Consider the following 15,146-nt stretch of genomic DNA (forward strand, 5'->3'; position numbering starts at 1 on the left):
TATTTAAACTGAGAACCTACCTCTGACGCTTAAGGTGTGGATGATCCAGGTGGCAGATGCTATAACTGAAAACCAGGTGCCTACATGAATGAAAGTAGAATTAAATAAAATGACTGAATTTTAATTGAGATTCCATAGCATTCATTAATTGCAAGAATCAAGAAGTCCTTTATCACTTTTCAATAAAGACAAAAGGAGACTTCTGTAAAAGAAATAAATGGAGAAGAGGCTAGATAAGTTATCAGTCACTGGGCAGCAGATAGACAGCCAGTAAAATACATTGGGTTGATAGGCCTTGGAGAAGCAGGTTTTTTCTGCTTTGACTTCCAATTTGTCAATGAATGTATGATCTTTTATCAGCTTTTATGCCATCCAAATTGGCCGGACAGCACCATAGACAAAGTTCACCTGCTTTTTTAGTTCCAGCCAATCGCCCTTAATTGTCTTCTGGCAAAGGGGATTGGAAACAACCACAAGTATGGTGTTAACTGGACCGGAAGATTAGCATGTGTTATCACAGATACTGTGATGAGAGTCAATATCTTAATGAACTGAAGAGTTATGTCGAAACAAGAATCACCGGGAGTTGATAATTAGAAGGTGTGTTGTTACTAAGACTGGGACACTAAAACTGTGAACAAAGTTAAGAAGTGGAATGCTGTGAGTTGTGAACCAGAAGACCTAAAATACTAAGAGTGCTAGGCTGAAGTTATTCAAGAAATGAACGCTGTGAAGAGCACCACATGGGGTTCTAAAGCCAAGCATCCGGGGTGTCACACATAGTGCCTTCTGGAAAGAAGCCCCTAGCAAAAGTGATGTGATGCTTAATAAATGAAAGTAAAATTATATTACCTTGCAATTAAATTATCGGTGTGAAACCCTTACACACTAGTTTCTCACAACAATGTAAAAGAAAAATGTAGTTTAAAAGAAGAAAGCTGTCTCAATTTGTAACAGCAACCCTTTGGTGTAGCCAGACTTTTTATTTTTCTCTTCTCTTCTGAAGTGTTTATGCCAAATTACCCAGGCATTTTATTTGTTTTCTGAGCCTTCCTTACTTACTCCAATACAGGGGCACAGGGTTTGGAGACAATCCCAGCTACACTGAGAACAAAAGAAGGAACTAACCCTGGGTGAAGTTCCTGTCCATCACAGAGCACATTCAGAAACGTACACACGCCCTTGGACTTTTACCAGGCTGATTTAGAGTGAACATTCAAGCTAACTTGCACGTCTTTGGAGTCCTGGAGGAAACCCAAGAGCTCAAGAAATTCCAAATACAGTCATATGAAAAAGTTTGAGAACCCTTTTTAATTCTTTGGATTTTTGTTTATCATTGGCTGAGCTTTCAAAGTAGCAGCTTCCTTTTAAAATATGACATGCCTTATGGAAACAGTAGTATTTCAGCAGTGACATTAAGTTTATTGGATTAACAGAAAATATGCATCATAACAAAATTAGACAGGTGCATAAATTTGGGCATCCCAACAGAGATATTACATCAATACTTAGTTTGGCCTCCTTTTGAAAACATAACAGCCTCTAGACGCCTTTGATGGGTGTCTGGATTCTGGATGGAGGTATTTTTTACTATTCTTCCATACAAAATGTCTCCAGTTCAGTTAAATTTAAATTTTGTCTTGTGAATTTCCCCTAGGGATTAATAAAGTATCTATCTATCTATCTATCTATCTATCTATCTATCTATCTATCTATCTATCTATCTATCTATCTATCTATCTATCTATCTATCTATCTATCTAAATTTGATGGCTGCCGAGGATGGACAGCCTGCTTCAAATTATTCCATAGATTTTCGATGATATTCAAGTCAGGGGACTGTGATGGCCATTCCAGAACATTGTACTTCTCCCTCTGCATGAATGCCTTTGTAGATTTTGAACTTTGTTTTGGGTCATTGTCTTGTTGGAATATCCAACCCCTGCGTAACTTCAACTTTGTGACTGATGCTTGAACATTATCCTGAAGAATTTGTTGATATTGGGCTGAATTCATCCGACCCTTGACTTTAACAACAGCCCCACTCCCTGAACTAGCCACACAGCCCCACAGCATGATGGAACCTTCACCAAATTTTACAGTAGGTAGCAGGTGTTTTTCTTGGAATGCGGTGTTTTTCTTCCACCATGCAAAGCACTTTTTGTTATGACCAAATAACTCAATTTTTCTCTCATCAGTCCAAAGCACTTTGTTCCAAAATGAATCTGGCTTGTCTAAATGAGCATTTGCATACAACAAGCGACTCTGTTTGTGGCGTGAGTGCAGAAAGGGCTTCTTTCTTCATCACCCTGCCATACAGATGTTCTTTGTGCAAACTGTGCTGAATTGTAGAACGATGTACAGATACACCATCTGCAGCAAGATGTTCTTGCAAGTCTTTGGAGGTGATCTGTGGGTTGTCTGTAACCATTCTCACAATCCTGCGCATATGCTGCTTCTGTATTTTTCTTGGCCTGCCAGACCTGCTGGGTTTAACAGCAACTGTGCCTGTGGCCTTCCATTTCCTGATTACATTCCTTACAGTTGAAATTGACAGTTTAAACCTCTTAGATAGCTTTTTGTAGCCTTCCCTTAAACCATGAGACTGATCAATCTTGGTTTTCAGATCTTTTGAGATTTGCTTTGAGGATCCCATGCTGTCACTCTTCAGAGGAGAGTCAAATGGAAGCACAACTTGCAATTGACCACCTTAAATACCTTTTCTCATGATTGGACACACCTGTCTATGAAGTTCTATGAAGGCTTAACGAGCTAATCCAACCAATTTGATGTTGCAAGAAATCAGTATGGAGCAGTTACATGCATTCAAATCAGCAAAATTACAAGGGGAAACACATTTTTGCACAGTCATTTTTTCATATTTGACTTAATTTCATTCAACTAAATACTGCTTCACTAAAAATATTTGTTCAGAAAACACCCCAGTACTCAGATGTTAGGAAATGAAAGAGATACCACAGTTATCTTTTGTGTTGAAAGTAGAGTAAATTATTATGCAGGCTGAGGGGGATTCCCAAACTTTTTCATATGACTGTAAATGCAGTGAGAACATGCAACCTAGACTGAAACAGTATGCAGGACAAAATTACTTTTGAATGATAAAGCAGAATTATACTGTTGTTATACTGGCAGCATGCAAAGCATGAACCAACCCAACATATATCCATTGGACATGAAACTCACATGACACATACCCACACCAAAAACTACAATGGCTAATTTATAGTTGACAATCAACCTAACCTGCATGTCTTTGTTAAACTGAAACCAGAAAAAAACTCATGTAGCTCCCCGGTTGGGATTTAAACTCAGGACTCCGCATCTGTGAGACATATTGTAAATGGTGCACATTTGCCCTACTTCATGGATCTGGAGTTCTGGGTTTGATTGAGTTTTCATACTGGTGCTTTAGTTTTCTCCCACATCTCCACAGAAATGTAGCTAAGGAGGATTAAAGACTCCTAATAACCCCGTGATTATGTGCGTTCATGGGCCTTGTAATGGACGGGCACCTCTCCAGGGTTCTGTCCAGCCTTGCACCCTATTCTACTGGGATAAACTCCCCCAGACCCTGAAGTAGATTAACTGGGTTTGATTGTTATTTTCGACTCATGTCTTTGATAGTTATAGTGAATGTAAATTGTGCCGATAAAACTTCTGAAATTTAAAATTAGACTGGTAGTTAATCTTGAACTGTGTCTACTGCCTTTTATATACTGTATAACAGAAAGTATTGATTAAATTAAATGGGTTGGAAACACTGGACAAGCAATGAATAATATTACATAATAAGATGGGAATAAACATCCATATACTATCTTTAATTTTTCACTAATTGAAAACGAGATACAATTCATTAAGGTTAGTTGTAATTAGCGGAAGTTTTCAGAATACTTTGGCGCTCAGTAATATTCCTGAAAACCTTTCGATTTTGATGCAATGGCAGCTCCCACTGTAAATATCGCACTCCGGGAAACAAACAGTGTTAGTCATGTTAGCGTTAGTCATGTGAGCATTCGGGGAAGCATCCATTTGAATTAAAACCTTAATGTGGCTAGCAGTTTTTGTGGAATTTTCAAACCTCTTAAATTTTTACACAGCTGGCACAGCTAGATAGCTTATTTTTGGACAAATGGAAAAGTTACTATAACGTTATTCAATGAAAAAAAACGTCTTTTCCACAGAAAGAAAACAACATGTTTTACTGCTCAGAATGTATTTAAATCTCTCTTAGGCTACTGAGGGCATCTGGGATTGTTCACTTTGTTGGCAGAAACAGCAAGGGAAACGACTTCCCCTGGCATTTATTTTACGAGGTAGGTTAAAAACGTTTATGTTAACACTCCATCACCGAGACGATCAAAACCTGCTGAGGTCTTTTCCACCATGGGAGAGTAGTAAATATATTTGGCACTTAGTATTGTGTGAAAGCTGGCTCCATGCGAGTAAACAGACATCAGTGGAAAGGATGAATAATTTTTACAGCTTTATTTAACATTCTTCACTTTTAGTGAGTTGTTTTGATCAACAGGTACAGTAAACGCATACCTTCTGCTAATTACAACTACCCTTAATAAATTTTATCTAATTTTCAATTAGCGACAGACTGTGACTAGTACCTGGATATTCATTCTCATCTGATTATTGAGTATTATTCATTGCTTGTCCAGTGTGTCACACCCATTTAATTTAATCAATACTTTCTGTTATATATAAAAGACACTAGACACAGTTTAAGAATAGTTACCAGTTTAAGTAAATTGTTTTTCAGTTTCTTAGCCTCACATTGTTACAGTATGTCATATATTTTCTGGGTCCTGATAAATCTTACTCAGCCCTACTATGTTTTGATTGAAACTCATCTTAATCACTTTGAAACACCAGCAGATGCAACCCAAGATAAAATCCAGATGATCTATGATTTTCTCATGTACACCCCATCTAAGGAGCCATGTGCTGCCACAATAGAGTTCAGGCCACTGTTAAATGAGTCTGGAAAATAAATTTAAAAAATTAATCTGATCTTTTCTCCCTGTGGTGCTATTCCAGATGGAGTACACTCTGGTTTGTGCTCAAATACGGTACTCTTTACCACTGCTGTCCCTGCACCACTCACAAAAAAAGCTCCCCTTCTTGAGCCTCACTTCAGGTATTGCTGTTGGGGGATTATGTAGGGCCTTCACATAGGATATGCGTAAATACTGTTTCTTGTCTGTTTGCGTAGTTGCCACACAATTAACCTCCAAACAAAGCTTTAGATAAATATTGTTTTGCTAATCCATCTAAACTGATTTCTGCAGTGATATGGCTGTCATCACTACTAGTGATAAACTGACTACTTTCATTCTGGTTGACACTTTTACTCTCAACAACAAAGCCTCTTTAATATGTGATTTAGTGTAATGAGAAGTCAAGCAAAAATGACACCTTTTATTGGCTAACTGAACTGATTACAATATGCAAGCTTTCGTGGCAACTGAAGCCTCTTCTTCAGGCAACCTTGCTTGTCTTCTCAATGCATCCATAATGGGTGACATGGTACAACACCCTACTGCTTGTTTAGTGCAAGATAGAAAACCTAAAAACGGCTAATTCAATATGGCAAATGCTTTATCCATCCATCCATCCATCCATTATCCAACCCGCTATATCCTAACTATAGGAGTCACGGGGGTCTGCTGGAGCCAATCCCAGCCAACACAGGGCGCAAGGCAGGAAACAAACCCCAGGTAGGGTGCCAGCCAGTCCACCGCAGAATTGCTTTATTATACATTGAAAAATGATGTCAGCAAATTTGAGCTAGTTGTACTTCACTGGAATCATCTTTGAATAAAAGCTTTTTCCTGTATTACAATTTTACATTAAAACTGTTTTGATGAGAAAAGGTCATTTAGCCTACAAAACTTGCCAATCCTAATTTCTCCAAAAAAACATCAGGTCTGTTAAATTTAACTCTATTTGACTATTTACCTTTAAAGCACCCTGGATGTCAGTGTATTGATTTTACTTTCTTTTTTCTTTCATTATTTTGATTATACCTGTATAAAATATCTAATACCTAACTTAATATTTATTTTAAAGGGCCTATTAAGCTACTCTTAAAATAATTGTCAGGCCAGGTCAAATTATGTGACTTTTCAGGTGATTTTTCAGTTGTAGTCTACATTTACATAATCTTAGTGAGTCAGTGGCTTCCATGAAGCCACTTATCTAATGTGACCTACTCAGCAGCTCACTCCAACTAGTCTAGGGTTGGCCTCTGTGTACATGAGAATTGACAAACAACAAATGCTCAGCCGGAAGCACAGTTCATATAGTGCAGCAACGAGGAAGGCAAGTCAAGTCAAGTGACATAATTGACAGTATGGCAGCATGCATTGGCATGAAATAGCGTTTGTTAGGGACGCTGGTGTTTTGGACTTCACAAACAGTAAAGAAACTCATATGTCTGATGTCGTGTGTTTAATGTACCACAACATAATGGAAAAAAGGGCAGAAACAACTGGCTTTATAAAGCAGAATGTTATTTGCTTTTGCAAAAAGGGGTCGACAGGAATGAGTTGGGATGTCAAAAATCAGGTAGCAAATGTGAAATGGCCAGCAATTTTCAGTCATTTAAATTGACATGGTCCTGTAACAAGATCGGCAACTGCAAGCGGCAAGTCTGACCTACCCCACTATTAGAAGTCTTGTAATGTGACATCAGCTTTAGGCACAAACTAAATGCAAACCATATCTACATGGTTGGGGTATTAATAAAAAAAATAATATTGGAAAGTGCACAATCCCATACTGTGCTGCTGTTTTTGCCTGGCATTTACACAGACGTAGCATGAAAGCATGGCAAGTGTTCTCATTGTACTATGCACACAACATTTATACACTATTTGAATTAAATCACATGACATTAATTCCTTTAATGAACAAACTTCGAAATGTTAAAAGAAAAGTAAACGGAAATGTCTAGAAACCAATATTCATTCTTTAATCGGGACAACAAGGAACAAAAAAAAGAAATTTAAAATAAACTTGCAAAGTCTTAAATGGGCATGGGAAAGGGGCTATTTAGATAAAATTCATTATTATTATTAAAATATGACTTGGAAGATGCAATTTAGTGTAAAGCGCTAAATGCAGGAAAAAGGAACTAATCTAGTATATTATATATATAATGTAATACTGACTGGCTCACTGACTCACTCATTAATAAAAACACTATTTCCCATTTAGCTAAAAAGCAGAAATTTGTCAGGATCAGTACCAGATGAAACTCATTTGGAGCCCTAGGCAGGGTTGACGGATGTCACAACTCTTTGTTCATTGCAGGTAGTCAGTATTATTAGACTTCAATAAACTTTGGGGTGTGTCCCCCCATTGTCCGTAGTGTGCGCCCCTTCAGTACCTCAAATGGCACCCCTTTGTGCATTAACTGTGGACATTAATGAACGTGGTGCACAGAGCATACACACTTTTACTTTCATAAGCAACCCCCAGTGGACAATGGTGTCCACTCATTACCTTTGTAGTTTAAAAACCGTGGAGTTTCAGAGTTTCGCCTTGGTGTCCGTAGCACGCACACCTTCAAAATCAAAAACAACGCTCCTTTGTGTACATACCATTGACATTATTATCCTACTTCTACGGCCATGGGGGTTTGGGGCCGCAGTGTCCAAAATGCATGTCCATTAACTTTCATAAAGGATGACTCTCAGAAGATGGAGTCCTTGGTCAGCTGCCTATGTCACTTAATGCGTTGACCGGATCTGGGCAGGATGGTACATCTAGGACAGCAGGCATCCACTGAGAGTGGACATTTCAATAGATTAATATTAAGGGGTAAAATAAAAACCCAAAATAGAAAAGCTAAATACCACAAAATCTGAAAAATGCCTTGACCGATTTGATTCAAATTTGGTGACATTGAAGAAAAAAGCAAAATTAACTGACACATGTTTGTTTATTTCTTGCTTATTTGTCAGTAATAATGCTGTAGTACGTGGGACATTCTAATGCACTGCATCCCCCATTTCAGCACAGCATTGACGTCAGTCACACAAAGAAATGGTTCATGTGAGTTTATGCAAATGAAGGCCTCCTTCAGAAGCAAAGTGAAAGGAGCAAAGTGTGGTTCAAAGAAGATGCATTTAGGAAGTGTTTGATCCAGTAAGAAAAGTATTTATTATATATTACCCCTTCCTGGTTCATATTATCTACAACCTTGCAGAAATGCCAATGTGCGGACTACAGTCCCATCAACCAGTACACGGTCCCAGGCAATCCATCTGCGCTCATAAAGTTTAAATAACAGCATCAATAAAAGCGGTTTGTCATTAGAGGTAGCAATTGCTGTTTTTTTTCCTCAACCATTTTAAGATGACAATTATTGTCTCACTGGATTACAGCATTTATCTGAGAGCAGTGTTTCTCAACCTTAATGGCCATTGGACCTTGATGGCTCACAGACAGCATTTGAAGAGTGCAGGCTGTTTCCCTCTTCATGTGAGATGGCTTAACTGATCTTGATATTATATATTTAGCATAAAACATGAGAATCCTTTAATATTAACAAGTATAATTTTATCATCACGTCAATGTGCCACACTGCACAGAGACGAATAACCTATCTACTGATGTTTTGTAAGTTTTATGAAGACCAAAAAAAGCATTTGTTAAGTCTTGTTACATAAGAGTAAATACAGTAAGTAATAGATGCAGTTTTGAAGTACCTAAAGAAAAGTGTTACTGAATTATTTAAGTGTTGCTTAGTAAAAACAACGTCACTGCTACATTATTTGCATATTATCATAATTCTCTGGCACATTAATTCTTCAGCAAGGCTCCAGACATGTTCTCCATCTCCATTGTTTGAAGCAGCCAGTAAGTTTCAGCTTGAAAGTTCAACAGAGATTTTAACTATCCATTGGGTATATCCAAAATGTTAAATTTAAGAGGTTTGAATTCACAGGCCCTCAACTCACTACTAAATAATGATATCAACTGATGACATTTTAATATCACTTGATCTGGAATTTTCTGTCTATGAAAGTTTTTGAGCCACCACAAGCCTCTTAGCTACATTTTTAACTATATAGCATTGTAAAGTACTGTTAAAAACATGTATTTAATATACAGTAGTCTACTATCACATGAAGTTGCATACTATTATCGATGTTATTTCTTAATATGACTCATTATTATGAAAATACTTTAACCAAAGAAAAAAACTTAATACTCACGGATACGCCTCATCATTAGGAAGAAACACTACTTTTCCCTGATGGCAACATGAATTAGACAATCTACAAGTCTCCGACTGAAAGTTTAAATCCGAACAATATATTCAATCTCTTTACGCTGCTTGATTATTTCACCGAGTAATAATTTCCGTTTGTTTGCGCTAATGCGATCTTTACTATCATTTTTTGAGACTTTTGAATTTTAGTACTTTCATTATCTCTAACCTGCTCTGCATGTGTATCGCGCCAATGTTTTTGAATTCTTTACGATGTTCTACTTTGTCATCTACTCTTTGTCTTTTATTCCCGGCGCTGTTAAATCTCTCAAAGTCTTGTCTCACGGGACATGAACATATTTCTCTGAAGAAGTCACGTCTCATCCCAGGCTAAAAAGTCTCGTCTTGTCCCAGGATTTTTTTATTATAATAGAGAAAAAATAACTTTGTAAAACAAAAAAATATAGTGTAAAAAACATAAAATATAAAAAAAATAAAAAATGAAAATGCTCCAACTTTTAAATCAGTCAGTTAAACCCCAGATTGTTCCTGTATGTTAGTCCACGTTACGTTTTCTAAATTGGTGTCCACCATGAAGTAAACTTCTGATTCTTTCATTAATGCTTTCTGTGTATCATCACCTTCAGGCTCACTCCTACCTAGCCAGTTTTTCAGTTGCCAATTAACTTAATGCACATTTTTGGGATGTAGGAGGAAACAGAGTATTGTCATACACATGCGCATGGGAGACGGTTAATGAGCTCAAATGGTGTTAATGCTCAGTTTGACCAGGGGTTGGTGCTGTCATCTGATTCTTTCTCTTTTTTTATCCCCTTGTAGACCCACTGAAGAACGCACCTCCCAATGACATCACCACCAACCCTTCCCACCGATGACATCCTATCTGTTTCATAACCCACCTACTGAAGACCTCATTTCCTCTTCTGGCCACTCTGATCTATCCCCTTCCTGTTTCAGCCATATTTAAGAAACCAGTCAATCTCTGGTAGTCATTTCTGTTTTGGACTCCGATTTGTAAAGATGTGTTTCATTTGCCAGCAATATTTTTCAGTTTACGGGATGGTCATCCCCAAACCTTTTTCATGCTCTTTACCCGGTTCTTTTACAGTATTTATAAAAAAACTTGACATAGGCAGGGGTTCAAAGACAGGATTCAGTTGCTGTGATGCAGCAGTACAAGTATTAACTGCACTAGAACTCCAATAACTGTTTGTTTTCTGCCTTGCGCCCTGTTTGGCTGGGATTGGCTCCAGCTGACCCCCTGTAGTTAGGATATAGCGGGTTGGATAATGGATGATCATGTAAACCCCACACAGACAGTATTGAATTCAAGTTCCTGTAATTCCAAGGCAGCAATGTAAAGTACTTTGATAGGCTGAATAATCTACCATCATAAGAACAAAAGAACATACCATCATTTTTCCACTTTGCGACTCAAAAATATAATATTCCTTTAAATAAAAATAATAATGTTAATTGCCCCAACCTGTACAAGCTTGCATGCTGGGCTCCATTCGCACAATTTGCTTACTTAGCTAAAAAAAACAAAGTGCTGCCTCACAATACACACAACCCAGTAAAGTAGTGTGAAGTAAACTGTGTCTGCTTCATCGCATGCCGTGTGTTGTAATAACAAAAGGGTTATTTAAAAAGAAACTCTGTGCTCTCCACTTTCTGGTCATTGACTCTGCTCAAACTTGTTACTCACGCTCTTGGAGTGCCACAATAACACTTCCTGTCTGTTTTGTCTTGGGCTTCAAACAGCTTGGTTTCTTTGACAGAAAAAAAAGTCGCTGTCTTAGCCCTGTTTTTGGACTGTGATTTATAAATTTAATAACAGAGGGGTGTTGTTGTAATAACAAATTGCAGTGAAAAGAAACATTACTGTAGAATTATTCAGTGGTTAAACAATTGTAGCGAACCGAAAGCACAAAAAGGTAAAATTTGAGATTCATTATTTTCCTTATTCCAGGATTGGGTCTCTGGGAGGTCAAAGCGTATGTTGGCAGCTTCTGATGCAAAACAGGGATTGGCCCTGGATTGGACGCACTTCCATCTACAGGCCTATTCACTCAGATCCCTAATTTTGAGTCATTAATCAATTTAACTGCACATTGGTGTGTGGAAGGTATCTACAGTACCCATAGGAAACCTGTGTAGATGTGTGATAAATATGGAAACACCACACACAGTTATCTGGCTGGAATATGACTCCTGGAGCCTCATTTATAAACAGTGCGTACGCACAAAAATGTTGCGTAAGAACATTTCCACGTTGAAATCACGATTTATAAAACCTAAACTAAGTAAAGTAAAAGCCACACACATATCCTCAGTAGCTCATACCCTGTTGTGTACAAGTTCTGCACTTGGTTTTGCAGACTGGCAGCACCCAGCGTCAAAGCAGTGCTACTGTTCCAGTATGGTTACCCTTTCTTTTTCAGATCCACATCCCTGACGTGGCTTTATAAATACACCAAAATTAACCGCATATTGTATATTAGTTTAATGCATCTAATTGTAATTAACCTGTAACAATAGAATGGTCCACAGAATGGTCAAACTACAGTATTCCAAATACCATAACTGCTTTAGCGGTGTTAATCTCACTGTACCTTCTTCTTCTTCTTTCAGCTGCTCCCATTAGGGGTTGCCACAGCGGATCATCTTTTTCCATATTACTCTCACTGCACCACTCGGAGTATTTATATCACTATATCTGAGTGGGGAATCACAGCAGCAGCTGATCGGAAAGAGAATTATAGGTATACAGCATCTAGCATATGCTTCCTCACCCATGCTGTCTATTGAACTGCACTCATACAGCAAACGCTTCAGAGCCTTTCCTCGCAGTTCAGAAACAGTTTCATCTCAAGAACTCTAAACGCAATCAATGAGTCCATCAAGTGCTATAGAACGCTTTGTACTTATAAGTACAATTACCTCACTGTAAACTTGCAATACAGATATATTGCACAACCTGAGCAACTTTATAAAGTGCATATTTACATATGATGACGATATCATTTTTACGATGAAATGCAGCAAAATATGTTTATTATATTATACAGATAAAACTTTAACTTCATTTAAATAATCTAAATTGTTAATAATTAAACATGTAAGGACACGGTGCCAGCACTAGTGAGTCGCTGGCGCTCCTCTGTTCATGGATTGTTCCTGCCTCGTGCTGTATTCTTGCTGGTGCTGACGCATCACTGGAAGGATAGATGGGTAGAATAATGAAACATGTACTATGAAGATATTTTAATGTTCCTTTAAAGTTTTGAAGAATCATCGTTGTAAACTTACAGATGGCTTAACGTCTGTTACAGAGCTGATTGTATGGCGATTGGGTATTTGGAGAAAGAAAAGTAAGGACAGGAATTGGTGGTTAGTACATTTGAAAGAGACAGTACTGCTACAATAAAGTATTTCATTGAAGGTCGCGCTTTGCGCAGCAAGCATCTTGCCTGAGAGCACTTAAAGCACTTTGAGCTACTTTTTGTATGAAAATGTGCTATATAAATAAATGTTGTTGTTGTTGTTGACATGAACAATCACTGCACCACCGTGTTTCCATGTTTAATAACATGCTTTAACTCCTATCATCATGAAAATGATATCACGTATACATCTCAATATTTTAATTATTCAGAGAGCTGTAATATCATGAATGTAATGGATTCTGTGTCCTGTCTGAGGAAGATAAAACCTGGAAGCACGTAGTGATTCACACACATAGAGCACATTGAAGATCAAATACAAAACAAAGCATTTAACGTGCTACTTTAGTTACGATGGGATTTGAGAAACTAGTAAAGTGAACAATTTTAAGATAAAGTTTATGATGTTCTACTTTAATGACAAAATAAACTACGTGATTAAAGTGGAAATTTCAAGATTAAAGTTGACATTTCGTGCTTTTTTCCCCACTGTGTGCCTTTTTTTCTCTGTACCCTAATAAGCTTTTATATGACACTCAGACAGTGGGCTACAACTCGACTTTTCAAGGTGACTTTGATATCTGACAACTTATTTTTTATTTCGGGCACTGTATGACTTTGTAAACTTGAGCTTTCGAGTTTCTCTGACACTCTCTGTCACTCAATCAACTTCCTTTTGTTGTTTATACCACTGTTTAAACCAACAAATAGTACGTTTTTCTTTGCCTCCACTTGGTATTCGCTGAAATTCTATTTTCCCTCACGCTTTTGCCATTGTCTTTTCACAGAACACTGAGCTTAAGGGCTATTTATATTGATATTCAAAGAGGCGTAATTCTGGGAAGAGTTGGGGTGGGACGGCAGGCGCGTGCATGTGCGTTAATTTTCACGCAGATTGGGATTTATGTAGCGGAAGAACGGGGAAGTTGGTGAACGCACAGATTTATGCATCTGGATTTTTCTGTGCGTATGCACATTCCCACTTTTGTCCGTACGCCATGTTATAGTGTGAGTTCTACGCGCGACGGTATACATGAGGCCCCTGGACTTTGGAGGTGCATGGTAACGCTGCTGTGCTATCTCTGCTTATATAAGATTAGTGTTCAACTTCTAAGTTTACATTTTAATTTTTGATTTTAGCTTACTTTATTGACAGTATTTTAAGTAGTAGATGGTGTCTCATGTAGATAGTGCTTTAGACCTTCAAACCTTAGACACAGCTGTGCAGACACAAATCCCAGGTTCAAATGAGTATTTTATTCAGAAATATCCCCACAGACTCAATCCACTCTTCTCCTGATTCTGACTTTTTGAGTATGGTGAAGCAGCCATTTTTATGCTGGACCTGGGAGTACTTGAGGTGCCACATCATTATACCCAAAAAAGCACTTCCAGGCCAGATGGAACATTCATTAAACAAGGGAGCATTGTGGGAGTCCAAACTGGAGGCATGGCACAGGAGCATTGCCACCTAGCACACAAGGAGAGCAGTCAGGCTCAAGAAATAGCCCCCCCATGCCCATCTGCTATTCCTTCCTCCCCATTGTGGCAGGGAGCATCGTCCATCCTGGCTAATCTGTGCTGATCAACCATCCATAACGATGGCCAGTCTATCTGTGTTCATCACAATAGATAAATTGTACTTTATATGGCTCGAGGGGGAAATATGACATATAAAGCGGTCAGGAATTCCTTTAATTATTACTATACTACATGGATGACCAAAAATAGTCTGCATTTGATGATCATAGTTTATTATTTCTTGTCTTAGCCACTCATTAACTTATCACCGCTCTCCATCTGTTTTTGCTGATTCCAACACTGGGAACTAGATAGTTCAGGCTAAACGATTCCAGGCATCAATCTTCAGGTGTTTCTTGAGAATTTCCAGACGCTCATAGGCCAGCTGAGATATGTGGGGTAGCACACAAAAAAGCAGTCCGTGTCTGTTAAGGGGCTCCATCCTGGTTTTAGCAGCAGCAAAAGTAGTTAGGTGAAGATAGCTTGAAGTCTCCATGCATGTTTTGTTTAATTGTTTTAGCTCTGTTAACTGTGTAATTGCTGGAGAAATTATTTTCCGTATTAATTGGAACCTTGTATTCTGATTATGGAGCTGCATGTTTCTACAGGCTGTTGCATGTTGACACGTGATGGGATCTTGGTGCAATAACGTGTTTGAAGTGCTCCACTGAAACTTGCAATCTAGTTATTGGCAAAAAGTGACTATTATTTCTTTGAGCAAGGCTGAGAATCCAAAACACCATTCTGACCATTCCTCAGTGTTTTTCTCTGGCATTACAGATGGAAAGAAGTGGTCAGCACTGTGAGTAAGAGCCAATCTTAGAAAGTTATTGCTTTAAGTTAAACTCATAATAGGGTTTGCTTAATTTGAATAGTATAGAATTTTCTCTCATAGCTATAGAATA

General features: G+C 38.0%; 1 long non-coding RNA gene across 2 annotated transcripts in view; it reads left to right on the forward strand.

The window, feature by feature from the left end:
- The window catches only part of LOC120528569, a 71,693-nt gene extending 60,730 nt beyond the window's left edge, over positions 1-10,963 (forward strand). For both annotated transcript variants that reach the window (XR_005633544.1, XR_005633545.1), the window contains exon 3: positions 10,094-10,963. This is a non-coding gene — a long non-coding RNA (uncharacterized LOC120528569). The remainder of the gene's footprint in view (positions 1-10,093) is intronic.
- Positions 10,964-15,146: the final 4,183 nt, after the last annotated feature.

This window comes from Polypterus senegalus, chromosome 4, assembly GCF_016835505.1.
Source record: "Polypterus senegalus isolate Bchr_013 chromosome 4, ASM1683550v1, whole genome shotgun sequence".
Lineage (NCBI taxonomy): Eukaryota > Metazoa > Chordata > Cladistia > Polypteriformes > Polypteridae > Polypterus > Polypterus senegalus.